The sequence below is a fragment of the Hyperolius riggenbachi genome, chromosome 4 (assembly GCF_040937935.1).
Source record: "Hyperolius riggenbachi isolate aHypRig1 chromosome 4, aHypRig1.pri, whole genome shotgun sequence".
Lineage (NCBI taxonomy): Eukaryota > Metazoa > Chordata > Amphibia > Anura > Hyperoliidae > Hyperolius > Hyperolius riggenbachi.
The window spans coordinates 42186425-42213389 of NC_090649.1; the positions used below are offsets into that span (position 1 = coordinate 42186425).

At 46.3% G+C, this 26965-nt stretch overlaps 22 non-coding genes across 22 annotated transcripts; 15 read left to right on the forward strand and 7 right to left on the reverse strand.

The window, feature by feature from the left end:
- Positions 1 to 170: 170 nt before the first annotated feature.
- On the reverse strand, positions 171 to 241 carry TRNAG-GCC (transfer RNA glycine (anticodon GCC)). Its single transcript has one exon. It is a non-coding gene; the product is annotated as a tRNA-Gly (tRNA).
- A 3171-nt stretch (positions 242 to 3412) lies between these two features.
- Positions 3413 to 3483, reverse strand: TRNAG-GCC (transfer RNA glycine (anticodon GCC)). Its single transcript has one exon. It is a non-coding gene; the product is annotated as a tRNA-Gly (tRNA).
- Positions 3484 to 3617: 134 nt separating this feature from the next.
- Positions 3618 to 3690, forward strand: TRNAK-CUU (transfer RNA lysine (anticodon CUU)). The gene has a single exon. It is a non-coding gene; the product is annotated as a tRNA-Lys (tRNA).
- Positions 3691 to 5033: 1343 nt separating this feature from the next.
- Positions 5034 to 5104, reverse strand: TRNAG-GCC (transfer RNA glycine (anticodon GCC)). Its single transcript has one exon. It is a non-coding gene; the product is annotated as a tRNA-Gly (tRNA).
- Positions 5105 to 5238: 134 nt separating this feature from the next.
- On the forward strand, positions 5239 to 5311 carry TRNAK-CUU (transfer RNA lysine (anticodon CUU)). Its single transcript has one exon. It is a non-coding gene; the product is annotated as a tRNA-Lys (tRNA).
- Positions 5312 to 6859: 1548 nt separating this feature from the next.
- On the forward strand, positions 6860 to 6932 carry TRNAK-CUU (transfer RNA lysine (anticodon CUU)). The gene has a single exon. It is a non-coding gene; the product is annotated as a tRNA-Lys (tRNA).
- A 1548-nt stretch (positions 6933 to 8480) lies between these two features.
- On the forward strand, positions 8481 to 8553 carry TRNAK-CUU (transfer RNA lysine (anticodon CUU)). The gene has a single exon. It is a non-coding gene; the product is annotated as a tRNA-Lys (tRNA).
- A 1548-nt stretch (positions 8554 to 10101) lies between these two features.
- TRNAK-CUU (transfer RNA lysine (anticodon CUU)) lies at positions 10102 to 10174 on the forward strand. The gene has a single exon. It is a non-coding gene; the product is annotated as a tRNA-Lys (tRNA).
- Positions 10175 to 11517: 1343 nt separating this feature from the next.
- On the reverse strand, positions 11518 to 11588 carry TRNAG-GCC (transfer RNA glycine (anticodon GCC)). The gene has a single exon. It is a non-coding gene; the product is annotated as a tRNA-Gly (tRNA).
- A 134-nt stretch (positions 11589 to 11722) lies between these two features.
- On the forward strand, positions 11723 to 11795 carry TRNAK-CUU (transfer RNA lysine (anticodon CUU)). Its single transcript has one exon. It is a non-coding gene; the product is annotated as a tRNA-Lys (tRNA).
- A 1343-nt stretch (positions 11796 to 13138) lies between these two features.
- On the reverse strand, positions 13139 to 13209 carry TRNAG-GCC (transfer RNA glycine (anticodon GCC)). Its single transcript has one exon. It is a non-coding gene; the product is annotated as a tRNA-Gly (tRNA).
- Positions 13210 to 13343: 134 nt separating this feature from the next.
- On the forward strand, positions 13344 to 13416 carry TRNAK-CUU (transfer RNA lysine (anticodon CUU)). The gene has a single exon. It is a non-coding gene; the product is annotated as a tRNA-Lys (tRNA).
- A 1343-nt stretch (positions 13417 to 14759) lies between these two features.
- Positions 14760 to 14830, reverse strand: TRNAG-GCC (transfer RNA glycine (anticodon GCC)). Its single transcript has one exon. It is a non-coding gene; the product is annotated as a tRNA-Gly (tRNA).
- Positions 14831 to 14964: 134 nt separating this feature from the next.
- On the forward strand, positions 14965 to 15037 carry TRNAK-CUU (transfer RNA lysine (anticodon CUU)). The gene has a single exon. It is a non-coding gene; the product is annotated as a tRNA-Lys (tRNA).
- A 1548-nt stretch (positions 15038 to 16585) lies between these two features.
- Positions 16586 to 16658, forward strand: TRNAK-CUU (transfer RNA lysine (anticodon CUU)). The gene has a single exon. It is a non-coding gene; the product is annotated as a tRNA-Lys (tRNA).
- A 1548-nt stretch (positions 16659 to 18206) lies between these two features.
- On the forward strand, positions 18207 to 18279 carry TRNAK-CUU (transfer RNA lysine (anticodon CUU)). The gene has a single exon. It is a non-coding gene; the product is annotated as a tRNA-Lys (tRNA).
- Positions 18280 to 19827: 1548 nt separating this feature from the next.
- On the forward strand, positions 19828 to 19900 carry TRNAK-CUU (transfer RNA lysine (anticodon CUU)). The gene has a single exon. It is a non-coding gene; the product is annotated as a tRNA-Lys (tRNA).
- A 1548-nt stretch (positions 19901 to 21448) lies between these two features.
- On the forward strand, positions 21449 to 21521 carry TRNAK-CUU (transfer RNA lysine (anticodon CUU)). The gene has a single exon. It is a non-coding gene; the product is annotated as a tRNA-Lys (tRNA).
- Positions 21522 to 22864: 1343 nt separating this feature from the next.
- On the reverse strand, positions 22865 to 22935 carry TRNAG-GCC (transfer RNA glycine (anticodon GCC)). Its single transcript has one exon. It is a non-coding gene; the product is annotated as a tRNA-Gly (tRNA).
- Positions 22936 to 23069: 134 nt separating this feature from the next.
- Positions 23070 to 23142, forward strand: TRNAK-CUU (transfer RNA lysine (anticodon CUU)). Its single transcript has one exon. It is a non-coding gene; the product is annotated as a tRNA-Lys (tRNA).
- A 1548-nt stretch (positions 23143 to 24690) lies between these two features.
- TRNAK-CUU (transfer RNA lysine (anticodon CUU)) lies at positions 24691 to 24763 on the forward strand. The gene has a single exon. It is a non-coding gene; the product is annotated as a tRNA-Lys (tRNA).
- A 1548-nt stretch (positions 24764 to 26311) lies between these two features.
- On the forward strand, positions 26312 to 26384 carry TRNAK-CUU (transfer RNA lysine (anticodon CUU)). Its single transcript has one exon. It is a non-coding gene; the product is annotated as a tRNA-Lys (tRNA).
- Positions 26385 to 26965: the final 581 nt, after the last annotated feature.

Here is a 26965-nt window from a genome sequence, read left to right on the forward strand (position 1 = left end):
CTTAGAGTCATGTTTGCTGGGTACTAGGGTCCCTCTTCTCGACTGTCAGCCAGCACTGTGGCCAAGTGCCACGGTGACTCTTGCAAATGTCCTTAAATGGCTTCTGGCCTGCAGAGATGTCTTAAGCTTGAGAAGTGCAAAGTGTGGAGGTGTGCCAAAATCCTAGCATTTGCATTGGCCGGGAATCGAACCCGGGTCTCCCGCGTGGCAGGCGAGAATTCTACCACTGAACCACCAATGCCTTGCCCTGTTGCTCGGTGCTGAAAAACGTGGCCAGCCAAATCAGGCCATACAAGATTGCCTTCTTCTGTGCGGATGGCAAAGGTGAGGCTAGCGCCATTTTGCAATTTTTGACATTTCAGCTCAAGCAAGCAAGCCCGGCTAGCTCAGTCGGTAGAGCATGAGCCTCTTAATCTCAGGGTCGTGGGTTCGAGCCCCACGTTGGGCGATCAAAGCTTCTCCTTTTACTTTCTACTAGGCAGAGCTCCTCCAAAACGATTACAAACCATCACCAGGCCATCACTTCCTCTTTCACATGCCACTCCCCACTCCCTTTGCTAACAAACGAAAATGTCATCTCAGCTTTCCCCTTCACTTTTACTCACACAACCTCTTTTAACAACTTTTCAGCAAAAGTGCTTCACCACCCCAAGAAAGAGAAAAACACTCCTTCTTACAATCTTACTCATCTTTCCTATACTACTTTTCTTATCTGCTTTTCCCAGATTTCCGTTGGCTTTACTCCAGTCCTTTTGTCAAGGAGAGACTTACAATCAATCACTTGACAAAGAACAACCACCTGAAAGATACTCATTCTCGTATGCCTGGTGCACACCATGCAATTCCCCATCAGATAGATGGGCCGATAGATCCTTTCCGACAGACACGATCGGATTTCCGTTCGGATTTCCGATCACTACTATGCAAATCCATCAGAAAAACAATCGGAAATCAGATCGGACCTGCCGGAAATCATCTGTTCGACCCATCTATCTGACAGGCATTGGTATGGTGTGTATTAGGCTTTGCACTCCAAAGGTGCTCACATAGCAGTATGAGGAGGGCACTCTGCACACGGCCTGAGATTTAGCTGAGAGGATTGAAAAAAAGGAAGCTGCTCTTTCCCTTAACTTGTTTTTAGATGAGGTACTTCCCAACAAAAGTTACAAACCAAAAAGCCTTTCAGTCCCGGCAAGCAAAAAAAGTGGTTGCTTTCATTTGACTTAAGTTTGTTACTACTTTTTTTTCTGTACTTTTAGTATGTTTTCTTAATTGCTAGGTGCTGGGAAAGCAAGTTGTAGGTAAGCTGACACAACATCTCAACATCTACTGTGAGAAAACTCAGGACAAAAGTAGAATGAATGAGGGCCTAGAGAGAACGCTCCAAATTTGAGCAAGGCCCTGAGTAGAGTGCAAAGACAACAAGGCAAAAAGTTGTAAAACAACACCAGATGAGCAGATGCTGCTGACTTGGCATTTCCGAGGCTTTTCTAGACAGTTAAAAAGAAGCCTAATAGGTGAGTACTGGAGAGGGAGAGATGCTGCACGTCACTGGCACTGCTAGAAGACATGCAAGGCCTTTGGGCACGCAAGTGTCCCAAGGCTGCTTTAACTTGTGTGTCTTAGAGTCATGTTTGCTGGGTACTAGGGTCCCTCTTCTCGACTGTCAGCCAGCACTGTGGCCAAGTGCCACGGTGACTCTTGCAAATGTCCTTAAATGGCTTCTGGCCTGCAGAGATGTCTTAAGCTTGAGAAGTGCAAAGTGTGGAGGTGTGCCAAAATCCTAGCATTTGCATTGGCCGGGAATCGACCCCGGGCCTCCCACGTGGCAGGCGAGAATTCTACCACTGAACCACCAATGCCTTGCCCTGTTGCTCAGTGCTGAAAAACGTGGCCAGCCAAATCAGGCCATACAAGATTGCCTTCTTCTGTGCGGATGGCAAAGGTGAGGCTGGCGCCATTTTGCAATTTTTGACATTTCAGCTCAAGCAAGCAAGCCCGGCTAGCTCAGTCGGTAGAGCATGAGACTCTTAATCTCAGGGTTGTGGGTTCGAGCCCCACGTTGGGTGATCAAAGCTTCTCCTTTTACTTTCTACTAGGCAGAGCTCCTCCAAAACGATTACAAACCATCACCAGGCCATCACTTCCTCTTTCACATGCCACTCCCCACTCCCTTTGCTAACAAACGAAAATGTCATCTCAGCTTTCCCCTTCACTTTTACTCACACAACCTCTTTTAACAACTTTTCAGCAAAAGTGCTTCACCACCCCAAGAAAGAGAAAAACACTCCTTCTTACAATCTTACTCATCTTTCCTATACTACTTTTCTTATCTGCTTTTCCCAGATTTCCGTTGGCTTTACTCCAGTCCTTTTGTCAAGGAGAGACTTACAATCAATCACTTGACAAGGAACAACCACCTGAAAGATACTCATTCTCGTATGCCTGGTGCACACCATGCAATTCCCCATCAGATAGATGGGCCGATAGATCCTTTCCGACAGACACGATCGGATTTCCGTTCGGATTTCCGATCACTACTATGCAAATCCATCAGAAAAACGATCGGAAATCAGATCGGACCTGCCGGAAATCATCTGTTCGACCCATCTATCTGACAGGCATTGGTATGGTGTGTATTAGGCTTTGCACTCCAAAGGTGCTCACATAGCAGTATGAGGAGGGCACTCTGCACACGGCCTGAGATTTAGCTGAGAGGATTGAAAAAAAGGAAGTTGCTCTTTCCCTTAACTTGTTTTTAGATGAGGTACTTCCCAACAAAAGTTACAAACCAAAAAGCCTTTCAGTCCCGGCAAGCAAAAAAAGTGGTTGCTTTCATTTGACTTAAGTTTGTTACTACTTTTTTTTCTGTACTTTTAGTATGTTTTCTTAATTGCTAGGTGCTGGGAAAGCAAGTTGTAGGTAAGCTGACACAACATCTCAACATCTACTGTGAGAAAACTCAGGACAAAAGTAGAATGAATGAGGGCCTAGAGAGAACGCTCCAAATTTGAGCAAGGCCCTGAGTAGAGTGCAAAGACAACAAGGCAAAAAGTTGTAAAACAACACCAGATGAGCAGATGCTGCTGACTTGGCATTTCCGAGGCTTTTCTAGACAGTTAAAAAGAAGCCTAATAGGTGAGTACTGGAGAGGGAGAGATGCTGCACGTCACTGGCACTGCTAGAAGACATGCAAGGCCTTTGGGCACGCAAGTGTCCCAAGGCTGCTTTAACTTGTGTGTCTTAGAGTCATGTTTGCTGGGTACTAGGGTCCCTCTTCTCGACTGTCAGCCAGCACTGTGGCCAAGTGCCACGGTGACTCTTGCAAATGTCCTTAAATGGCTTCTGGCCTGCAGAGATGTCTTAAGCTTGAGAAGTGCAAAGTGTGGAGGTGTGCCAAAATCCTAGCATTTGCATTGGCCGGGAATCAAACCCGGGCCTCCCGCGTGGCAGGCGAGAATTCTACCACTGAACCACCAATGCCTTGCCCTGTTGCTCGGTGCTGAAAAACGTGGCCAGCCAAATCAGGCCATACAAGATTGCCTTCTTCTGTGCGGATGGCAAAGGTGAGGCTGGCGCCATTTTGCAATTTTTGACATTTCAGCTCAAGCAAGCAAGCCCGGCTAGCTCAGTCGGTAGAGCATGAGACTCTTAATCTCAGGGTCGTGGGTTCGAGCCCCACGTTGGGCGATCAAAGCTTCTCCTTTTACTTTCTACTAGGCAGAGCTCCTCCAAAACGATTACAAACCATCACCAGGCCATCACTTCCTCTTTCACATGCCACTCCCCACTCCCTTTGCTAACAAACGAAAATGTCATCTCAGCTTTCCCCTTCACTTTTACTCACACAACCTCTTTTAACAACTTTTCAGCAAAAGTGCTTCACCACCCCAAGAAAGAGAAAAACACTCCTTCTTACAATCTTACTCATCTTTCCTATACTACTTTTCTTATCTGCTTTTCCCAGATTTCCGTTGGCTTTACTCCAGTCCTTTTGTCAAGGAGAGACTTACAATCAATCACTTGACAAGGAACAACCACCTGAAAGATACTCATTCTCGTATGCCTGGTGCACACCATGCAATTCCCCATCAGATAGATGGGCAGATAGATCCTTTCCGACAGACACGATCGGATTTCCGTTCGGATTTCCGATCACTACTATGCAAATCCATCAGAAATACGATCGGAAATCAGATCGGACCTGCCGGAAATCATCTGTTCGACCCATCTATCTGACAGGCATTGGTATGGTGTGTATTAGGCTTTGCACTCCAAAGGTGCTCACATAGCAGTATGAGGAGGGCACTCTGCACACGGCCTGAGATTTAGCTGAGAGGATTGAAAAAAAGGAAGTTGCTCTTTCCCTTAACTTGTTTTTAGATGAGGTACTTCCCAACAAAAGTTACAAACCAAAAAGCCTTTCAGTCCCGGCAAGCAAAAAAAGTGGTTGCTTTCATTTGACTTAAGTTTGTTACTACTTTTTTTTCTGTACTTTTAGTATGTTTTCTTAATTGCTAGGTGCTGGGAAAGCAAGTTGTAGGTAAGCTGACACAACATCTCAACATCTACTGTGAGAAAACTCAGGACAAAAGTAGAATGAATGAGGGCCTAGAGAGAACGCTCCAAATTTGAGCAAGGCCCTGAGTAGAGTGCAAAGACAACAAGGCAAAAAGTTGTAAAACAACACCAGATGAGCAGATGCTGCTGACTTGGCATTTCCGAGGCTTTTCTAGACAGTTAAAAAGAAGCCTAATAGGTGAGTACTGGAGAGGGAGAGATGCTGCACGTCACTGGCACTGCTAGAAGACATGCAAGGCCTTTGGGCACGCAAGTGTCCCAAGGCTGCTTTAACTTGTGTGTCTTAGAGTCATGTTTGCTGGGTACTAGGGTCCCTCTTCTCGACTGTCAGCCAGCACTGTGGCCAAGTGCCACGGTGACTCTTGCAAATGTCCTTAAATGGCTTCTGGCCTGCAGAGATGTCTTAAGCTTGAGAAGTGCAAAGTGTGGAGGTGTGCCAAAATCCTAGCATTTGCATTGGCCGGGAATCGAACCCGGGCCTCCCGCGTGGCAGGCGAGAATTCTACCACTGAACCACCAATGCCTTGCCCTGTTGCTTGGTGCTGAAAAACGTGGCCAGCCAAATCAGGCCATACAAGATTGCCTTCTTCTGTGCGGATGGCAAAGGTGAGGCTGGCGCCATTTTGCAATTTTTGACATTTCAGCTCAAGCAAGCAAGCCCGGCTAGCTCAGTCGGTAGAGCATGAGACTCTTAATCTCAGGGTCGTGGGTTCGAGCCCCACGTTGGGCGATCAAAGCTTCTCCTTTTACTTTCTACTAGGCAGAGCTCCTCCAAAACGATTACAAACCATCACCAGGCCATCACTTCCTCTTTCACATGCCACTCCCCACTCCCTTTGCTAACAAACGAAAATGTCATCTCAGCTTTCCCCTTCACTTTTACTCACACAACCTCTTTTAACAACTTTTCAGCAAAAGTGCTTCACCACCCCAAGAAAGAGAAAAACACTCCTTCTTACAATCTTACTCATCTTTCCTATACTACTTTTCTTATCTGCTTTTCCCAGATTTCCGTTGGCTTTACTCCAGTCCTTTTGTCAAGGAGAGACTTACAATCAATCACTTGACAAGGAACAACCACCTGAAAGATACTCATTCTCGTATGCCTGGTGCACACCATGCAATTCCCCATCAGATAGATGGGCCGATAGATCCTTTCCGACAGACACGATCGGATTTCCGTTCGGATTTCCGATCACTACTATGCAAATCCATCAGAAAAACGATCGGAAATCAGATCGGACCTGCCGGAAATCATCTGTTCGACCCATCTATCTGACAGGCATTGGTATGGTGTGTATTAGGCTTTGCACTCCAAAGGTGCTCACATAGCAGTATGAGGAGGGCACTCTGCACACGGCCTGAGATTTAGCTGAGAGGATTGAAAAAAAGGAAGTTGCTCTTTCCCTTAACTTGTTTTTAGATGAGGTACTTCCCAACAAAAGTTACAAACCAAAAAGCCTTTCAGTCCCGGCAAGCAAAAAAAGTGGTTGCTTTCATTTGACTTAAGTTTGTTACTACTTTTTTTTCTGTACTTTTAGTATGTTTTCTTAATTGCTAGGTGCTGGGAAAGCAAGTTGTAGGTAAGCTGACACAACATCTCAACATCTACTGTGAGAAAACTCAGGACAAAAGTAGAATGAATGAGGGCCTAGAGAGAACGCTCCAAATTTGAGCAAGGCCCTGAGTAGAGTGCAAAGACAACAAGGCAAAAAGTTGTAAAACAACACCAGATGAGCAGATGCTGCTGACTTGGCATTTCCGAGGCTTTTCTAGACAGTTAAAAAGAAGCCTAATAGGTGAGTACTGGAGAGGGAGAGATGCTGCACGTCACTGGCACTGCTAGAAGACATGCAAGGCCTTTGGGCACGCAAGTGTCCCAAGGCTGCTTTAACTTGTGTGTCTTAGAGTCATGTTTGCTGGGTACTAGGGTCCCTCTTCTCGACTGTCAGCCAGCACTGTGGCCAAGTGCCACGGTGACTCTTGCAAATGTCCTTAAATGGCTTCTGGCCTGCAGAGATGTCTTAAGCTTGAGAAGTGCAAAGTGTGGAGGTGTGCCAAAATCCTAGCATTTGCATTGGCCGGGAATCGACCCCGGGCCTCCCACGTGGCAGGCGAGAATTCTACCACTGAACCACCAATGCCTTGCCCTGTTGCTCAGTGCTGAAAAACGTGGCCAGCCAAATCAGGCCATACAAGATTGCCTTCTTCTGTGCGGATGGCAAAGGTGAGGCTGGCGCCATTTTGCAATTTTTGACATTTCAGCTCAAGCAAGCAAGCCCGGCTAGCTCAGTCGGTAGAGCATGAGACTCTTAATCTCAGGGTCGTGGGTTCGAGCCCCATGTTGGGCGATCAAAGCTTCTCCTTTTACTTTCTACTAGGCAGAGCTCCTCCAAAACGATTACAAACCATCACCAGGCCATCACTTCCTCTTTCACATGCCACTCCCCACTCCCTTTGCTAACAAACGAAAATGTCATCTCAGCTTTCCCCTTCACTTTTACTCACACAACCTCTTTTAACAACTTTTCAGCAAAAGTGCTTCACCACCCCAAGAAAGAGAAAAACACTCCTTCTTACAATCTTACTCATCTTTCCTATACTACTTTTCTTATCTGCTTTTCCCAGATTTCCGTTGGCTTTACTCCAGTCCTTTTGTCAAGGAGAGACTTACAATCAATCACTTGACAAGGAACAACCACCTGAAAGATACTCATTCTCGTATGCCTGGTGCACACCATGCAATTCCCCATCAGATAGATGGGCCGATAGATCCTTTCCGACAGACACGATCGGATTTCCGTTCGGATTTCCGATCACTACTATGCAAATCCATCAGAAAAACGATCGGAAATCAGATCGGACCTGCCGGAAATCATCTGTTCGACCCATCTATCTGACAGGCATTGGTATGGTGTGTATTAGGCTTTGCACTCCAAAGGTGCTCACATAGCAGTATGAGGAGGGCACTCTGCACACGGCCTGAGATTTAGCTGAGAGGATTGAAAAAAAGGAAGTTGCTCTTTCCCTTAACTTGTTTTTAGATGAGGTACTTCCCAACAAAAGTTACAAACCAAAAAGCCTTTCAGTCCCGGCAAGCAAAAAAAGTGGTTGCTTTCATTTGACTTAAGTTTGTTACTACTTTTTTTTCTGTACTTTTAGTATGTTTTCTTAATTGCTAGGTGCTGGGAAAGCAAGTTGTAGGTAAACTGACACAACATCTCAACATCTACTGTGAGAAAACTCAGGACAAAAGTAGAATGAATGAGGGCCTAGAGAGAACGCTCCAAATTTGAGCAAGGCCCTGAGTAGAGTGCAAAGACAACAAGGCAAAAAGTTGTAAAACAACACCAGATGAGCAGATGCTGCTGACTTGGCATTTCCGAGGCTTTTCTAGACAGTTAAAAAGAAGCCTAATAGGTGAGTACTGGAGAGGGAGAGATGCTGCACGTCACTGGCACTGCTAGAAGACATGCAAGGCCTTTGGGCACGCAAGTGTCCCAAGGCTGCTTTAACTTGTGTGTCTTAGAGTCATGTTTGCTGGGTACTAGGGTCCCTCTTCTCGACTGTCAGCCAGCACTGTGGCCAAGTGCCACGGTGACTCTTGCAAATGTCCTTAAATGGCTTCTGGCCTGCAGAGATGTCTTAAGCTTGAGAAGTGCAAAGTGTGGAGGTGTGCCAAAATCCTAGCATTTGCATTGGCCGGGAATCGACCCCGGGCCTCCCGCGTGGCAGGCGAGAATTCTACCACTGAACCACCAATGCCTTGCCCTGTTGCTCGGTGCTGAAAAACGTGGCCAGCCAAATCAGGCCATACAAGATTGCCTTCTTCTGTGCGGATGGCAAAGGTGAGGCTGGCGCCATTTTGCAATTTTTGACATTTCAGCTCAAGCAAGCAAGCCCGGCTAGCTCAGTCGGTAGAGCATGAGACTCTTAATCTCAGGGTCGTGGGTTCGAGCCCCACGTTGGGCGATCAAAGCTTCTCCTTTTACTTTCTACTAGGCAGAGCTCCTCCAAAACGATTACAAACCATCACCAGGCCATCACTTCCTCTTTCACATGCCACTCCCCACTCCCTTTGCTAACAAACGAAAATGTCATCTCAGCTTTCCCCTTCACTTTTACTCACACAACCTCTTTTAACAACTTTTCAGCAAAAGTGCTTCACCACCCCAAGAAAGAGAAAAACACTCCTTCTTACAATCTTACTCATCTTTCCTATACTACTTTTCTTATCTGCTTTTCCCAGATTTCCGTTGGCTTTACTCCAGTCCTTTTGTCAAGGAGAGACTTACAATCAATCACTTGACAAGGAACAACCACCTGAAAGATACTCATTCTCGTATGCCTGGTGCACACCATGCAATTCCCCATCAGATAGATGGGCCGATAGATCCTTTCCGACAGACACGATCGGATTTCCGTTCGGATTTCCGATCACTACTATGCAAATCCATCAGAAAAACGATCGGAAATCAGATCGGACCTGCCGGAAATCATCTGTTCGACCCATCTATCTGACAGGCATTGGTATGGTGTGTATTAGGCTTTGCACTCCAAAGGTGCTCACATAGCAGTATGAGGAGGGCACTCTGCACACGGCCTGAGATTTAGCTGAGAGGATTGAAAAAAAGGAAGTTGCTCTTTCCCTTAACTTGTTTTTAGATGAGGTACTTCCCAACAAAAGTTACAAACCAAAAAGCCTTTCAGTCCCGGCAAGCAAAAAAAGTGGTTGCTTTCATTTGACTTAAGTTTGTTACTACTTTTTTTTCTGTACTTTTAGTATGTTTTCTTAATTGCTAGGTGCTGGGAAAGCAAGTTGTAGGTAAGCTGACACAACATCTCAACATCTACTGTGAGAAAACTCAGGACAAAAGTAGAATGAATGAGGGCCTAGAGAGAACGCTCCAAATTTGAGCAAGGCCCTGAGTAGAGTGCAAAGACAACAAGGCAAAAAGTTGTAAAACAACACCAGATGAGCAGATGCTGCTGACTTGGCATTTCCGAGGCTTTTCTAGACAGTTAAAAAGAAGCCTAATAGGTGAGTACTGGAGAGGGAGAGATGCTGCATGTCACTGGCACTGCTAGAAGACATGCAAGGCCTTTGGGCACGCAAGTGTCCCAAGGCTGCTTTAACTTGTGTGTCTTAGAGTCATGTTTGCTGGGTACTAGGGTCCCTCTTCTCGACTGTCAGCCAGCACTGTGGCCAAGTGCCACGGTGACTCTTGCAAATGTCCTTAAATGGCTTCTGGCCTGCAGAGATGTCTTAAGCTTGAGAAGTGCAAAGTGTGGAGGTGTGCCAAAATCCTAGCATTTGCATTGGCCGGGAATCGACCCCGGGCCTCCCACGTGGCAGGCGAGAATTCTACCACTGAACCACCAATGCCTTGCCCTGTTGCTCAGTGCTGAAAAACGTGGCCAGCCAAATCAGGCCATACAAGATTGCCTTCTTCTGTGCGGATGGCAAAGGTGAGGCTGGCGCCATTTTGCAATTTTTGACATTTCAGCTCAAGCAAGCAAGCCCGGCTAGCTCAGTCGGTAGAGCATGAGACTCTTAATCTCAGGGTCGTGGGTTCGAGCCCCATGTTGGGCGATCAAAGCTTCTCCTTTTACTTTCTACTAGGCAGAGCTCCTCCAAAACGATTACAAACCATCACCAGGCCATCACTTCCTCTTTCACATGCCACTCCCCACTCCCTTTGCTAACAAACGAAAATGTCATCTCAGCTTTCCCCTTCACTTTTACTCACACAACCTCTTTTAACAACTTTTCAGCAAAAGTGCTTCACCACCCCAAGAAAGAGAAAAACACTCCTTCTTACAATCTTACTCATCTTTCCTATACTACTTTTCTTATCTGCTTTTCCCAGATTTCCGTTGGCTTTACTCCAGTCCTTTTGTCAAGGAGAGACTTACAATCAATCACTTGACAAGGAACAACCACCTGAAAGATACTCATTCTCGTATGCCTGGTGCACACCATGCAATTCCCCATCAGATAGATGGGCCGATAGATCCTTTCCGACAGACACGATCGGATTTCCGTTCGGATTTCCGATCACTACTATGCAAATCCATCAGAAAAACGATCGGAAATCAGATCGGACCTGCCGGAAATCATCTGTTCGACCCATCTATCTGACAGGCATTGGTATGGTGTGTATTAGGCTTTGCACTCCAAAGGTGCTCACATAGCAGTATGAGGAGGGCACTCTGCACACGGCCTGAGATTTAGCTGAGAGGATTGAAAAAAAGGAAGTTGCTCTTTCCCTTAACTTGTTTTTAGATGAGGTACTTCCCAACAAAAGTTACAAACCAAAAAGCCTTTCAGTCCCGGCAAGCAAAAAAAGTGGTTGCTTTCATTTGACTTAAGTTTGTTACTACTTTTTTTTCTGTACTTTTAGTATGTTTTCTTAATTGCTAGGTGCTGGGAAAGCAAGTTGTAGGTAAACTGACACAACATCTCAACATCTACTGTGAGAAAACTCAGGACAAAAGTAGAATGAATGAGGGCCTAGAGAGAACGCTCCAAATTTGAGCAAGGCCCTGAGTAGAGTGCAAAGACAACAAGGCAAAAAGTTGTAAAACAACACCAGATGAGCAGATGCTGCTGACTTGGCATTTCCGAGGCTTTTCTAGACAGTTAAAAAGAAGCCTAATAGGTGAGTACTGGAGAGGGAGAGATGCTGCACGTCACTGGCACTGCTAGAAGACATGCAAGGCCTTTGGGCACGCAAGTGTCCCAAGGCTGCTTTAACTTGTGTGTCTTAGAGTCATGTTTGCTGGGTACTAGGGTCCCTCTTCTCGACTGTCAGCCAGCACTGTGGCCAAGTGCCACGGTGACTCTTGCAAATGTCCTTAAATGGCTTCTGGCCTGCAGAGATGTCTTAAGCTTGAGAAGTGCAAAGTGTGGAGGTGTGCCAAAATCCTAGCATTTGCATTGGCCGGGAATCGAACCCGGGCCTCCCGCGTGGCAGGCGAGAATTCTACCACTGAACCACCAATGCCTTGCCCTGTTGCTCGGTGCTGAAAAACGTGGCCAGCCAAATCAGGCCATACAAGATTGCCTTCTTCTGTGCGGATGGCAAAGGTGAGGCTGGCGCCATTTTGCAATTTTTGACATTTCAGCTCAAGCAAGCAAGCCCGGCTAGCTCAGTCGGTAGAGCATGAGACTCTTAATCTCAGGGTCGTGGGTTCGAGCCCCACGTTGGGCGATCAAAGCTTCTCCTTTTACTTTCTACTAGGCAGAGCTCCTCCAAAACGATTACAAACCATCACCAGGCCATCACTTCCTCTTTCACATGCCACTCCCCACTCCCTTTGCTAACAAACGAAAATGTCATCTCAGCTTTCCCCTTCACTTTTACTCACACAACCTCTTTTAACAACTTTTCAGCAAAAGTGCTTCACCACCCCAAGAAAGAGAAAAACACTCCTTCTTACAATCTTACTCATCTTTCCTATACTACTTTTCTTATCTGCTTTTCCCAGATTTCCGTTGGCTTTACTCCAGTCCTTTTGTCAAGGAGAGACTTACAATCAATCACTTGACAAGGAACAACCACCTGAAAGATACTCATTCTCGTATGCCTGGTGCACACCATGCAATTCCCCATCAGATAGATGGGCCGATAGATCCTTTCCGACAGACACGATCGGATTTCCGTTCGGATTTCCGATCACTACTATGCAAATCCTTCAGAAAAACGATCGGAAATCAGATCGGACCTGCCGGAAATCATCTGTTCGACCCATCTATCTGACAGGCATTGGTATGGTGTGTATTAGGCTTTGCACTCCAAAGGTGCTCACATAGCAGTATGAGGAGGGCACTCTGCACACGGCCTGAGATTTAGCTGAGAGGATTGAAAAAAAGGAAGTTGCTCTTTCCCTTAACTTGTTTTTAGATGAGGTACTTCCCAACAAAAGTTACAAACCAAAAAGCCTTTCAGTCCCGGCAAGCAAAAAAAGTGGTTGCTTTCATTTGACTTAAGTTTGTTACTACTTTTTTTTCTGTACTTTTAGTATGTTTTCTTAATTGCTAGGTGCTGGGAAAGCAAGTTGTAGGTAAGCTGACACAACATCTCAACATCTACTGTGAGAAAACTCAGGACAAAAGTAGAATGAATGAGGGCCTAGAGAGAACGCTCCAAATTTGAGCAAGGCCCTGAGTAGAGTGCAAAGACAACAAGGCAAAAAGTTGTAAAACAACACCAGATGAGCAGATGCTGCTGACTTGGCATTTCCGAGGCTTTTCTAGACAGTTAAAAAGAAGCCTAATAGGTGAGTACTGGAGAGGGAGAGATGCTGCACGTCACTGGCACTGCTAGAAGACATGCAAGGCCTTTGGGCACGCAAGTGTCCCAAGGCTGCTTTAACTTGTGTGTCTTAGAGTCATGTTTGCTGGGTACTAGGGTCCCTCTTCTCGACTGTCAGCCAGCACTGTGGCCAAGTGCCACGGTGACTCTTGCAAATGTCCTTAAATGGCTTCTGGCCTGCAGAGATGTCTTAAGCTTGAGAAGTGCAAAGTGTGGAGGTGTGCCAAAATCCTAGCATTTGCATTGGCCGGGAATCGAACCCGGGCCTCCCGCGTGGCAGGCGAGAATTCTACCACTGAACCACCAATGCCTTGCCCTGTTGCTCGGTGCTGAAAAACGTGGCCAGCCAAATCAGGCCATACAAGATTGCCTTCTTCTGTGCGGATGGCAAAGGTGAGGCTGGCGCCATTTTGCAATTTTTGACATTTCAGCTCAAGCAAGCAAGCCCGGCTAGCTCAGTCGGTAGAGCATGAGACTCTTAATCTCAGGGTCGTGGGTTCGAGCCCCACGTTGGGCGATCAAAGCTTCTCCTTTTACTTTCTACTAGGCAGAGCTCCTCCAAAACGATTACAAACCATCACCAGGCCATCACTTCCTCTTTCACATGCCACTCCCCACTCCCTTTGCTAACAAACGAAAATGTCATCTCAGCTTTCCCCTTCACTTTTACTCACACAACCTCTTTTAACAACTTTTCAGCAAAAGTGCTTCACCACCCCAAGAAAGAGAAAAACACTCCTTCTTACAATCTTACTCATCTTTCCTATACTACTTTTCTTATCTGCTTTTCCCAGATTTCCGTTGGCTTTACTCCAGTCCTTTTGTCAAGGAGAGACTTACAATCAATCACTTGACAAGGAACAACCACCTGAAAGATACTCATTCTCGTATGCCTGGTGCACACCATGCAATTCCCCATCAGATAGATGGGCCGATAGATCCTTTCCGACAGACACGATCGGATTTCCGTTCGGATTTCCGATCACTACTATGCAAATCCATCAGAAAAACGATCGGAAATCAGATCGGACCTGCCGGAAATCATCTGTTCGACCCATCTATCTGACAGGCATTGGTATGGTGTGTATTAGGCTTTGCACTCCAAAGGTGCTCACATAGCAGTATGAGGAGGGCACTCTGCACACGGCCTGAGATTTAGCTGAGAGGATTGAAAAAAAGGAAGTTGCTCTTTCCCTTAACTTGTTTTTAGATGAGGTACTTCCCAACAAAAGTTACAAACCAAAAAGCCTTTCAGTCCCGGCAAGCAAAAAAAGTGGTTGCTTTCATTTGACTTAAGTTTGTTACTACTTTTTTTTCTGTACTTTTAGTATGTTTTCTTAATTGCTAGGTGCTGGGAAAGCAAGTTGTAGGTAAGCTGACACAACATCTCAACATCTACTGTGAGAAAACTCAGGACAAAAGTAGAAGGAATGAGGGCCTAGAGAGAACGCTCCAAATTTGAGCAAGGCCCTGAGTAGAGTGCAAAGACAACAAGGCAAAAAGTTGTAAAACAACACCAGATGAGCAGATGCTGCTGACTTGGCATTTCCGAGGCTTTTCTAGACAGTTAAAAAGAAGCCTAATAGGTGAGTACTGGAGAGGGAGAGATGCTGCACGTCACTGGCACTGCTAGAAGACATGCAAGGCCTTTGGGCACGCAAGTGTCCCAAGGCTGCTTTAACTTGTGTGTCTTAGAGTCATGTTTGCTGGGTACTAGGGTCCCTCTTCTCGACTGTCAGCCAGCACTGTGGCCAAGTGCCACGGTGACTCTTGCAAATGTCCTTAAATGGCTTCTGGCCTGCAGAGATGTCTTAAGCTTGAGAAGTGCAAAGTGTGGAGGTGTGCCAAAATCCTAGCATTTGCATTGGCCGGGAATCGAACCCGGGCCTCCCGCGTGGCAGGCGAGAATTCTACCACTGAACCACCAATGCCTTGCCCTGTTGCTCGGTGCTGAAAAACGTGGCCAGCCAAATCAGGCCATACAAGATTGCCTTCTTCTGTGCGGATGGCAAAGGTGAGGCTGGCGCCATTTTGCAATTTTTGCCATTTCAGCTCAAGCAAGCAAGCCCGGCTAGCTCAGTCGGTAGAGCATGAGACTCTTAATCTCAGGGTCGTGGGTTCGAGCCCCACGTTGGGCGATCAAAGCTTCTCCTTTTACTTTCTACTAGGCAGAGCTCCTCCAAAACGATTACAAACCATCACCAGGCCATCACTTCCTCTTTCACATGCCACTCCCCACTCCCTTTGCTAACAAACGAAAATGTCATCTCAGCTTTCCCCTTCACTTTTACTCACACAACCTCTTTTAACAACTTTTCAGCAAAAGTGCTTCACCACCCCAAGAAAGAGAAAAACACTCCTTCTTACAATCTTACTCATCTTTCCTATACTACTTTTCTTATCTGCTTTTCCCAGATTTCCGTTGGCTTTACTCCAGTCCTTTTGTCAAGGAGAGACTTACAATCAATCACTTGACAAGGAACAACCACCTGAAAGATACTCATTCTCGTATGCCTGGTGCACACCATGCAATTCCCCATCAGATAGATGGGCCGATAGATCCTTTCCGACAGACACGATCGGATTTCCGTTCGGATTTCCGATCACTACTATGCAAATCCATCAGAAAAACGATCGGAAATCAGATCGGACCTGCCGGAAATCATCTGTTCGACCCATCTATCTGACAGGCATTGGTATGGTGTGTATTAGGCTTTGCACTCCAAAGGTGCTCACATAGCAGTATGAGGAGGGCACTCTGCACACGGCCTGAGATTTAGCTGAGAGGATTGAAAAAAAGGAAGTTGCTCTTTCCCTTAACTTGTTTTTAGATGAGGTACTTCCCAACAAAAGTTACAAACCAAAAAGCCTTTCAGTCCCGGCAAGCAAAAAAAGTGGTTGCTTTCATTTGACTTAAGTTTGTTACTACTTTTTTTTCTGTACTTTTAGTATGTTTTCTTAATTGCTAGGTGCTGGGAAAGCAAGTTGTAGGTAAGCTGACACAACATCTCAACATCTACTGTGAGAAAACTCAGGACAAAAGTAGAATGAATGAGGGCCTAGAGAGAACGCTCCAAATTTGAGCAAGGCCCTGAGTAGAGTGCAAAGACAACAAGGCAAAAAGTTGTAAAACAACACCAGATGAGCAGATGCTGCTGACTTGGCATTTCCGAGGCTTTTCTAGACAGTTAAAAAGAAGCCTAATAGGTGAGTACTGGAGAGGGAGAGATGCTGCACGTCACTGGCACTGCTAGAAGACATGCAAGGCCTTTGGGCACGCAAGTGTCCCAAGGCTGCTTTAACTTGTGTGTCTTAGAGTCATGTTTGCTGGGTACTAGGGTCCCTCTTCTCGACTGTCAGCCAGCACTGTGGCCAAGTGCCACGGTGACTCTTGCAAATGTCCTTAAATGGCTTCTGGCCTGCAGAGATGTCTTAAGCTTGAGAAGTGCAAAGTGTGGAGGTGTGCCAAAATCCTAGCATTTGCATTGGCCGGGAATCGACCCCGGGCCTCCCACGTGGCAGGCGAGAATTCTACCACTGAACCACCAATGCCTTGCCCTGTTGCTCGGTGCTGAAAAACGTGGCCAGCCAAATCAGGCCATACAAGATTGCCTTCTTCTGTGCGGATGGCAAAGGTGAGGCTGGCGCCATTTTGCAATTTTTGCCATTTCAGCTCAAGCAAGCAAGCCCGGCTAGCTCAGTCGGTAGAGCATGAGACTCTTAATCTCAGGGTCGTGGGTTCGAGCCCCACGTTGGGCGATCAAAGCTTCTCCTTTTACTTTCTACTAGGCAGAGCTCCTCCAAAACGATTACAAACCATCACCAGGCCATCACTTCCTCTTTCACATGCCACTCCCCACTCCCTTTGCTAACAAACGAAAATGTCATCTCAGCTTTCCCCTTCACTTTTACTCACACAACCTCTTTTAACAACTTTTCAGCAAAAGTGCTTCACCACCCCAAGAAAGAGAAAAACACTCCTTCTTACAATCTTACTCATCTTTCCTATACTACTTTTCTTATCTGCTTTTCCCAGATTTCCGTTGGCTTTACTCCAGTCCTTTTGTCAAGGAGAGACTTACAATCAATCACTTGACAAGGAACAACCACCTGAAAGATACTCATTCTCGTATGCCTGGTGCACACCATGCAATTCCCCATCAGATAGATGGGCCGATAGATCCTTTCCGACAGACACGATCGGATTTCCGTTCGGATTTCCGATCACTACTATGCAAATCCATCAGAAAAACGATCGGAAATCAGATCGGACCTGCCGGAAATCATCTGTTCGACCCATCTATCTGACAGGCATTGGTATGGTGTGTATTAGGCTTTGCACTCCAAAGGTGCTCACATAGCAGTATGAGGAGGGCACTCTGCACACGGCCTGAGATTTAGCTGAGAGGATTGAAAAAAAGGAAGTTGCTCTTTCCCTTAACTTGTTTTTAGATGAGGTACTTCCCAACAAAAGTTACAAACCAAAAAGCCTTTCAGTCCCGGCAAGCAAAAAAAGTGGTTGCTTTCATTTGACTTAAGTTTGTTACTACTTTTTTTTCTGTACTTTTAGTATGTTTTCTTAATTGCTAGGTGCTGGGAAAGCAAGTTGTAGGTAAGCTGACACAACATCTCAACATCTACTGTGAGAAAACTCAGGACAAAAGTAGAATGAATGAGGGCCTAGAGAGAACGCTCCAAATTTGAGCAAGGCCCTGAGTAGAGTGCAAAGACAACAAGGCAAAAAGTTGTAAAACAACACCAGATGAGCAGATGCTGCTGACTTGGCATTTCCGAGGCTTTTCTAGACAGTTAAAAAGAAGCCTAATAGGTGAGTACTGGAGAGGGAGAGATGCTGCACGTCACTGGCACTGCTAGAAGACATGCAAGGCCTTTGGGCACGCAAGTGTCCCAAGGCTGCTTTAACTTGTGTGTCTTAGAGTCATGTTTGCTGGGTACTAGGGTCCCTCTTCTCGACTGTCAGCCAGCACTGTGGCCAAGTGCCACGGTGACTCTTGCAAATGTCCTTAAATGGCTTCTGGCCTGCAGAGATGTCTTAAGCTTGAGAAGTGCAAAGTGTGGAGGTGTGCCAAAATCCTAGCATTTGCATTGGCCGGGAATCGACCCCGGGCCTCCCGCGTGGCAGGCGAGAATTCTACCACTGAACCACCAATGCCTTGCCCTGTTACTCGGTGCTGAAAAACGTGGCCAGCCAAATCAGGCCATACAAGATTGCCTTCTTCTGTGCGGATGGCAAAGGTGAGGCTGGCGCCATTTTGCAATTTTTGACATTTCAGCTCAAGCAAGCAAGCCCGGCTAGCTCAGTCGGTAGAGCATGAGACTCTTAATCTCAGGGTCGTGGGTTCGAGCCCCACGTTGGGCGATCAAAGCTTCTCCTTTTACTTTCTACTAGGCAGAGCTCCTCCAAAACGATTACAAACCATCACCAGGCCATCACTTCCTCTTTCACATGCCACTCCCCACTCCCTTTGCTAACAAACGAAAATGTCATCTCAGCTTTCCCCTTCACTTTTACTCACACAACCTCTTTTAACAACTTTTCAGCAAAAGTGCTTCACCACCCCAAGAAAGAGAAAAACACTCCTTCTTACAATCTTACTCATCTTTCCTATACTACTTTTCTTATCTGCTTTTCCCAGATTTCCGTTGGCTTTACTCCAGTCCTTTTGTCAAGGAGAGACTTACAATCAATCACTTGACAAGGAACAACCACCTGAAAGATACTCATTCTCGTATGCCTGGTGCACACCATGCAATTCCCCATCAGATAGATGGGCCGATAGATCCTTTCCGACAGACACGATCGGATTTCCGTTCGGATTTCCGATCACTACTATGCAAATCCATCAGAAAAACGATCGGAAATCAGATCGGACCTGCCGGAAATCATCTGTTCGACCCATCTATCTGACAGGCATTGGTATGGTGTGTATTAGGCTTTGCACTCCAAAGGTGCTCACATAGCAGTATGAGGAGGGCACTCTGCACACGGCCTGAGATTTAGCTGAGAGGATTGAAAAAAAGGAAGTTGCTCTTTCCCTTAACTTGTTTTTAGATGAGGTACTTCCCAACAAAAGTTACAAACCAAAAAGCCTTTCAGTCCCGGCAAGCAAAAAAAGTGGTTGCTTTCATTTGACTTAAGTTTGTTACTACTTTTTTTTCTGTACTTTTAGTATGTTTTCTTAATTGCTAGGTGCTGGGAAAGCAAGTTGTAGGTAAGCTGACACAACATCTCAACATCTACTGTGAGAAAACTCAGGACAAAAGTAGAATGAATGAGGGCCTAGAGAGAACGCTCCAAATTTGAGCAAGGCCCTGAGTAGAGTGCAAAGACAACAAGGCAAAAAGTTGTAAAACAACACCAGATGAGCAGATGCTGCTGACTTGGCATTTCCGAGGCTTTTCTAGACAGTTAAAAAGAAGCCTAATAGGTGAGTACTGGAGAGGGAGAGATGCTGCACGTCACTGGCACTGCTAGAAGACATGCAAGGCCTTTGGGCACGCAAGTGTCCCAAGGCTGCTTTAACTTGTGTGTCTTAGAGTCATGTTTGCTGGGTACTAGGGTCCCTCTTCTCGACTGTCAGCCAGCACTGTGGCCAAGTGCCACGGTGACTCTTGCAAATGTCCTTAAATGGCTTCTGGCCTGCAGAGATGTCTTAAGCTTGAGAAGTGCAAAGTGTGGAGCTGTGCCAAAATCCTAGCATTTGCATTGGCCGGGAATCGAACCCGGGCCTCCCGCGTGGCAGGAGAGATTTCTACCACTGAACCACCAATGCCTTGCCATGTTGCTCGGTGCTGAAAAACGTGGCCAGCCAAATCAGGCCATACAAGATTGCCTTCTTCTGTGCGGATGGCAAAGGTGAGGCTGGCGCCATTTTGCAATTTTTGCCATTTCAGCTTAAGCAAGCAAGCCCGGCTAGCTCAGTCGGTAGAGCATGAGACTCTTAATCTCAGGGTCGTGGGTTCGAGCCCCACGTTGGGCGATCAAAGCTTCTCCTTTTACTTTCTACTAGGCAGAGCTCCTCCAAAACGATTACAAACCATCACCAGGCCATCACTTCCTCTTTCACATGCCACTCCCCACTCCCTTTGCTAACAAACGAAAATGTCATCTCAGCTTTCCCCTTCACTTTTACTCACACAACCTCTTTTAACAACTTTTCAGCAAAAGTGCTTCACCACCCCAAGAAAGAGAAAAACACTCCTTCTTACAATCTTACTCATCTTTCCTATACTACTTTTCTTATCTGCTTTTCCCAGATTTCCGTTGGCTTTACTCCAGTCCTTTTGTCAAGGAGAGACTTACAATCAATCACTTGACAAGGAACAACCACCTGAAAGATACTCATTCTCGTATGCCTGGTGCACACCATGCAATTCCCCATCAGATAGATGGGCCGATAGATCCTTTCCGACAGACACGATCGGATTTCCGTTCGGATTTCCGATCACTACTATGCAAATTCATCAGAAAAACGATCGGAAATCAGATCGGACCTGCCGGAAATCATCTGTTCGACCCATCTATCTGACAGGCATTGGTATGGTGTGTATTAGGCTTTGCACTCCAAAGGTGCTCACATAGCAGTATGAGGAGGGCACTCTGCACACGGCCTGAGATTTAGCTGAGAGGATTGAAAAAAAGGAAGTTGCTCTTTCCCTTAACTTGTTTTTAGATGAGGTACTTCCCAACAAAAGTTACAAACCAAAAAGCCTTTCAGTCCCGGCAAGCAAAAAAAGTGGTTGCTTTCATTTGACTTAAGTTTGTTACTACTTTTTTTTCTGTACTTTTAGTATGTTTTCTTAATTGCTAGGTGCTGGGAAAGCAAGTTGTAGGTAAGCTGACACAACATCTCAACATCTACTGTGAGAAAACTCAGGACAAAAGTAGAATGAATGAGGGCCTAGAGAGAACGCTCCAAATTTGAGCAAGGCCCTGAGTAGAGTGCAAAGACAACAAGGCAAAAAGTTGTAAAACAACACCAGATGAGCAGATGCTGCTGACTTGGCATTTCCGAGGCTTTTCTAGACAGTTAAAAAGAAGCCTAATAGGTGAGTACTGGAGAGGGAGAGATGCTGCACGTCACTGGCACTGCTAGAAGACATGCAAGGCCTTTGGGCTCGCAAGTGTCCCAAGGCTGCTTTAACTTGTGTGTCTTAGAGTCATGTTTGCTGGGTACTAGGGTCCCTCTTCTCGACTGTCAGCCAGCACTGTGGCCAAGTGCCACGGTGACTCTTGCAAATGTCCTTAAATGGCTTCTGGCCTGCAGAGATGTCTTAAGCTTGAGAAGTGCAAAGTGTGGAGGTGTGCCAAAATCCTAGCATTTGCATTGGCCGGGAATCGACCCCGGGCCTCCCGCGTGGCAGGCGAGAATTCTACCACTGAACCACCAATGCCTTGCCCTGTTGCTCAGTGCTGAAAAACGTGGCCAGCCAAATCAGGCCATACAAGATTGCCTTCTTCTGTGCGGATGGCAAAGGTGAGGCTGGCGCCATTTTGCAATTTTTGACATTTCAGCTCAAGCAAGCAAGCCCGGCTAGCTCAGTCGGTAGAGCATGAGACTCTTAATCTCAGGGTCGTGGGTTCGAGCCCCACGTTGGGCGATCAAAGCTTCTCCTTTTACTTTCTACTAGGCAGAGCTCCTCCAAAACGATTACAAACCATCACCAGGCCATCACTTCCTCTTTCACATGCCACTCCCCACTCCCTTTGCTAACAAACGAAAATGTCATCTCAGCTTTCCCCTTCACTTTTACTCACACAACCTCTTTTAACAACTTTTCAGCAAAAGTGCTTCACCACCCCAAGAAAGAGAAAAACACTCCTTCTTACAATCTTACTCATCTTTCCTATACTACTTTTCTTATCTGCTTTTCCCAGATTTCCGTTGGCTTTACTCCAGTCCTTTTGTCAAGGAGAGACTTACAATCAATCACTTGACAAGGAACAACCACCTGAAAGATACTCATTCTCGTATGCCTGGTGCACACCATGCAATTCCCCATCAGATAGATGGGCCGATAGATCCTTTCCGACAGACACGATCGGATTTCCGTTCGGATTTCCGATCACTACTATGCAAATCCATCAGAAAAACGATCGGAAATCAGATCGGACCTGCCGGAAATCATCTGTTCGACCCATCTATCTGACAGGCATTGGTATGGTGTGTATTAGGCTTTGCACTCCAAAGGTGCTCACATAGCAGTATGAGGAGGGCACTCTGCACACGGCCTGAGATTTAGCTGAGAGGATTGAAAAAAAGGAAGTTGCTCTTTCCCTTAACTTGTTTTTAGATGAGGTACTTCCCAACAAAAGTTACAAACCAAAAAGCCTTTCAGTCCCGGCAAGCAAAAAAAGTGGTTGCTTTCATTTGACTTAAGTTTGTTACTACTTTTTTTTCTGTACTTTTAGTATGTTTTCTTAATTGCTAGGTGCTGGGAAAGCAAGTTGTAGGTAAGCTGACACAACATCTCAACATCTACTGTGAGAAAACTCAGGACAAAAGTAGAATGAATGAGGGCCTAGAGAGAACGCTCCAAATTTGAGCAAGGCCCTGAGTAGAGTGCAAAGACAACAAGGCAAAAAGTTGTAAAACAACACCAGATGAGCAGATGCTGCTGACTTGGCATTTCCGAGGCTTTTCTAGACAGTTAAAAAGAAGCCTAATAGGTGAGTACTGGAGAGGGAGAGATGCTGCACGTCACTGGCACTGCTAGAAGACATGCAAGGCCTTTGGGCACGCAAGTGTCCCAAGGCTGCTTTAACTTGTGTGTCTTAGAGTCATGTTTGCTGGGTACTAGGGTCCCTCTTCTCGACTGTCAGCCAGCACTGTGGCCAAGTGCCACGGTGACTCTTGCAAATGTCCTTAAATGGCTTCTGGCCTGCAGAGATGTCTTAAGCTTGAGAAGTGCAAAGTGTGGAGGTGTGCCAAAATCCTAGCATTTGCATTGGCCGGGAATCGAACCCGGGCCTCCCGCGTGGCAGGCGAGAATTCTACCACTGAACCACCAATGCCTTGCCCTGTTGCTCGGTGCTGAAAAACGTGGCCAGCCAAATCAGGCCATACAAGATTGCCTTCTTCTGTGCGGATGGCAAAGGTGAGGCTGGCGCCATTTTGCAATTTTTGACATTTCAGCTCAAGCAAGCAAGCCCGGCTAGCTCAGTCGGTAGAGCATGAGACTCTTAATCTCAGGGTCGTGGGTTCGAGCCCCACGTTGGGCGATCAAAGCTTCTCCTTTTACTTTCTACTAGGCAGAGCTCCTCCAAAACGATTACAAACCATCACCAGGCCATCACTTCCTCTTTCACATGCCACTCCCCACTCCCTTTGCTAACAAACGAAAATGTCATCTCAGCTTTCCCCTTCACTTTTACTCACACAACCTCTTTTAACAACTTTTCAGCAAAAGTGCTTCACCACCCCAAGAAAGAGAAAAACACTCCTTCTTACAATCTTACTCATCTTTCCTATACTACTTTTCTTATCTGCTTTTCCCAGATTTCCGTTGGCTTTACTCCAGTCCTTTTGTCAAGGAGAGACTTACAATCAATCACTTGACAAGGAACAACCACCTGAAAGATACTCATTCTCGTATGCCTGGTGCACACCATGCAATTCCCCATCAGATAGATGGGCCGATAGATCCTTTCCGACAGACACGATCGGATTTCCGTTCGGATTTCCGATCACTACTATGCAAATCCATCAGAAAAACGATCGGAAATCAGATCGGACCTGCCGGAAATCATCTGTTCGACCCATCTATCTGACAGGCATTGGTATGGTGTGTATTAGGCTTTGCACTCCAAAGGTGCTCACATAGCAGTATGAGGAGGGCACTCTGCACACGGCCTGAGATTTAGCTGAGAGGATTGAAAAAAAGGAAGTTGCTCTTTCCCTTAACTTGTTTTTAGATGAGGTACTTCCCAACAAAAGTTACAAACCAAAAAGCCTTTCAGTCCCGGCAAGCAAAAAAAGTGGTTGCTTTCATTTGACTTAAGTTTGTTACTACTTTTTTTTCTGTACTTTTAGTATGTTTTCTTAATTGCTAGGTGCTGGGAAAGCAAGTTGTAGGTAAGCTGACACAACATCTCAACATCTACTGTGAGAAAACTCAGGACAAAAGTAGAATGAATGAGGGCCTAGAGAGAACGCTCCAAATTTGAGCAAGGCCCTGAGTAGAGTGCAAAGACAACAAGGCAAAAAGTTGTAAAACAACACCAGATGAGCAGATGCTGCTGACTTGGCATTTCCGAGGCTTTTCTAGACAGTTAAAAAGAAGCCTAATAGGTGAGTACTGGAGAGGGAGAGATGCTGCACGTCACTGGCACTGCTAGAAGACATGCAAGGCCTTTGGGCACGCAAGTGTCCCAAGGCTGCTTTAACTTGTGTGTCTTAGAGTCATGTTTGCTGGGTACTAGGGTCCCTCTTCTCGACTGTCAGCCAGCACTGTGGCCAAGTGCCACGGTGACTCTTGCAAATGTCCTTAAATGGCTTCTGGCCTGCAGAGATGTCTTAAGCTTGAGAAGTGCAAAGTGTGGAGGTGTGCCAAAATCCTAGCATTTGCATTGGCCGGGAATCGAACCCGGGCCTCCCGTGTGGCAGGCGAGAATTCTACCACTGAACCACCAATGCCTTGCCCTGTTGCTCGGTGCTGAAAAACGTGGCCAGCCAAATCAGGCCATACAAGATTGCCTTCTTCTGTGCGGATGGCAAAGGTGAGGCTGGCGCCATTTTGCAATTTTTGACATTTCAGCTCAAGCAAGCAAGCCCGGCTAGCTCAGTCGGTAGAGCATGAGACTCTTAATCTCAGGGTCGTGGGTTCGAGCCCCACGTTGGGCGATCAAAGCTTCTCCTTTTACTTTCTACTAGGCAGAGCTCCTCCAAAACGATTACAAACCATCACCAGGCCATCACTTCCTCTTTCACATGCCACTCCCCACTCCCTTTGCTAACAAACGAAAATGTCATCTCAGCTTTCCCCTTCACTTTTACTCACACAACCTCTTTTAACAACTTTTCAGCAAAAGTGCTTCACCACCCCAAGAAAGAGAAAAACACTCCTTCTTACAATCTTACTCATCTTTCCTATACTACTTTTCTTATCTGCTTTTCCCAGATTTCCGTTGGCTTTACTCCAGTCCTTTTGTCAAGGAGAGACTTACAATCAATCACTTGACAAGGAACAACCACCTGAAAGATACTCATTCTCGTATGCCTGGTGCACACCATGCAATTCCCCATCAGATAGATGGGCCGATAGATCCTTTCCGACAGACACGATCGGATTTCCGTTCGGATTTCCGATCACTACTATGCAAATCCATCAGAAAAACGATCGGAAATCAGATCGGACCTGCCGGAAATCATCTGTTCGACCCATCTATCTGACAGGCATTGGTATGGTGTGTATTAGGCTTTGCACTCCAAAGGTGCTCACATAGCAGTATGAGGAGGGCACTCTGCACACGGCCTGAGATTTAGCTGAGAGGATTGAAAAAAAGGAAGTTGCTCTTTCCCTTAACTTGTTTTTAGATGAGGTACTTCCCAACAAAAGTTACAAACCAAAAAGCCTTTCAGTCCCGGCAAGCAAAAAAAGTGGTTGCTTTCATTTGACTTAAGTTTGTTACTACTTTTTTTTCTGTACTTTTAGTATGTTTTCTTAATTGCTAGGTGCTGGGAAAGCAAGTTGTAGGTAAGCTGACACAACATCTCAACATCTACTGTGAGAAAACTCAGGACAAAAGTAGAATGAATGAGGGCCTAGAGAGAACGCTCCAAATTTGAGCAAGGCCCTGAGTAGAGTGCAAAGACAACAAGGCAAAAAGTTGTAAAACAACACCAGATGAGCAGGTGCTGCTGACTTGGCATTTCCGAGGCTTTTCTAGACAGTTAAAAAGAAGCCTAATAGGTGAGTACTGGAGAGGGAGAGATGCTGCACGTCACTGGCACTGCTAGAAGACATGCAAGGCCTTTGGGCACGCAAGTGTCCCAAGGCTGCTTTAACTTGTGTGTCTTAGAGTCATGTTTGCTGGGTACTAGGGTCCCTCTTCTCGACTGTCAGCCAGCACTGTGGCCAAGTGCCACGGTGACTCTTGCAAATGTCCTTAAATGGCTTCTGGCCTGCAGAGATGTCTTAAGCTTGAGAAGTGCAAAGTGTGGAGGTGTGCCAAAATCCTAGCATTTGCATTGGCCGGGAATCGACCCCGGGCCTCCCACGTGGCAGGCGAGAATTCTACCACTGAACCACCAATGCCTTGCCCTGTTGCTCGGTGCTGAAAAACGTGGCCAGCCAAATCAGGCCATACAAGATTGCCTTCTTCTGTGCGGATGGCAAAGGTGAGGCTGGCGCCATTTTGCAATTTTTGACATTTCAGCTCAAGCAAGCAAGCCCGGCTAGCTCAGTCGGTAGAGCATGAGACTCTTAATCTCAGGGTCGTGGGTTCGAGCCCCACGTTGGGCGATCAAAGCTTCTCCTTTTACTTTCTACTAGGCAGAGTTCCTCCAAAACGATTACAAACCATCACCAGGCCATCACTTCCTCTTTCACATGCCACTCCCCACTCCCTTTGCTAACAAACGAAAATGTCATCTCAGCTTTCCCCTTCACTTTTACTCACACAACCTCTTTTAACAACTTTTCAGCAAAAGTGCTTCACCACCCCAAGAAAGAGAAAAACACTCCTTCTTACAATCTTACTCATCTTTCCTATACTACTTTTCTTATCTGCTTTTCCCAGATTTCCGTTGGCTTTACTCCAGTCCTTTTGTCAAGGAGAGACTTACAATCAATCACTTGACAAGGAACAACCACCTGAAAGATACTCATTCTCGTATGCCTGGTGCACACTAGTGTTGGGCGAACATCTAGATGTTCGGGTTCGGGCCGAACAGGCCGAACATGGCCGCGATGTTCGGGTGTTCGACCCGAACTCCGAACATAATGGAAGTCAATGGGGACCCGAACTTTTGTGGTTTGTAAAGCCTCCTTACATGCCACATACCCCAAATTTACAGGGTATGTGCACCTTGGGAGTGGGTACA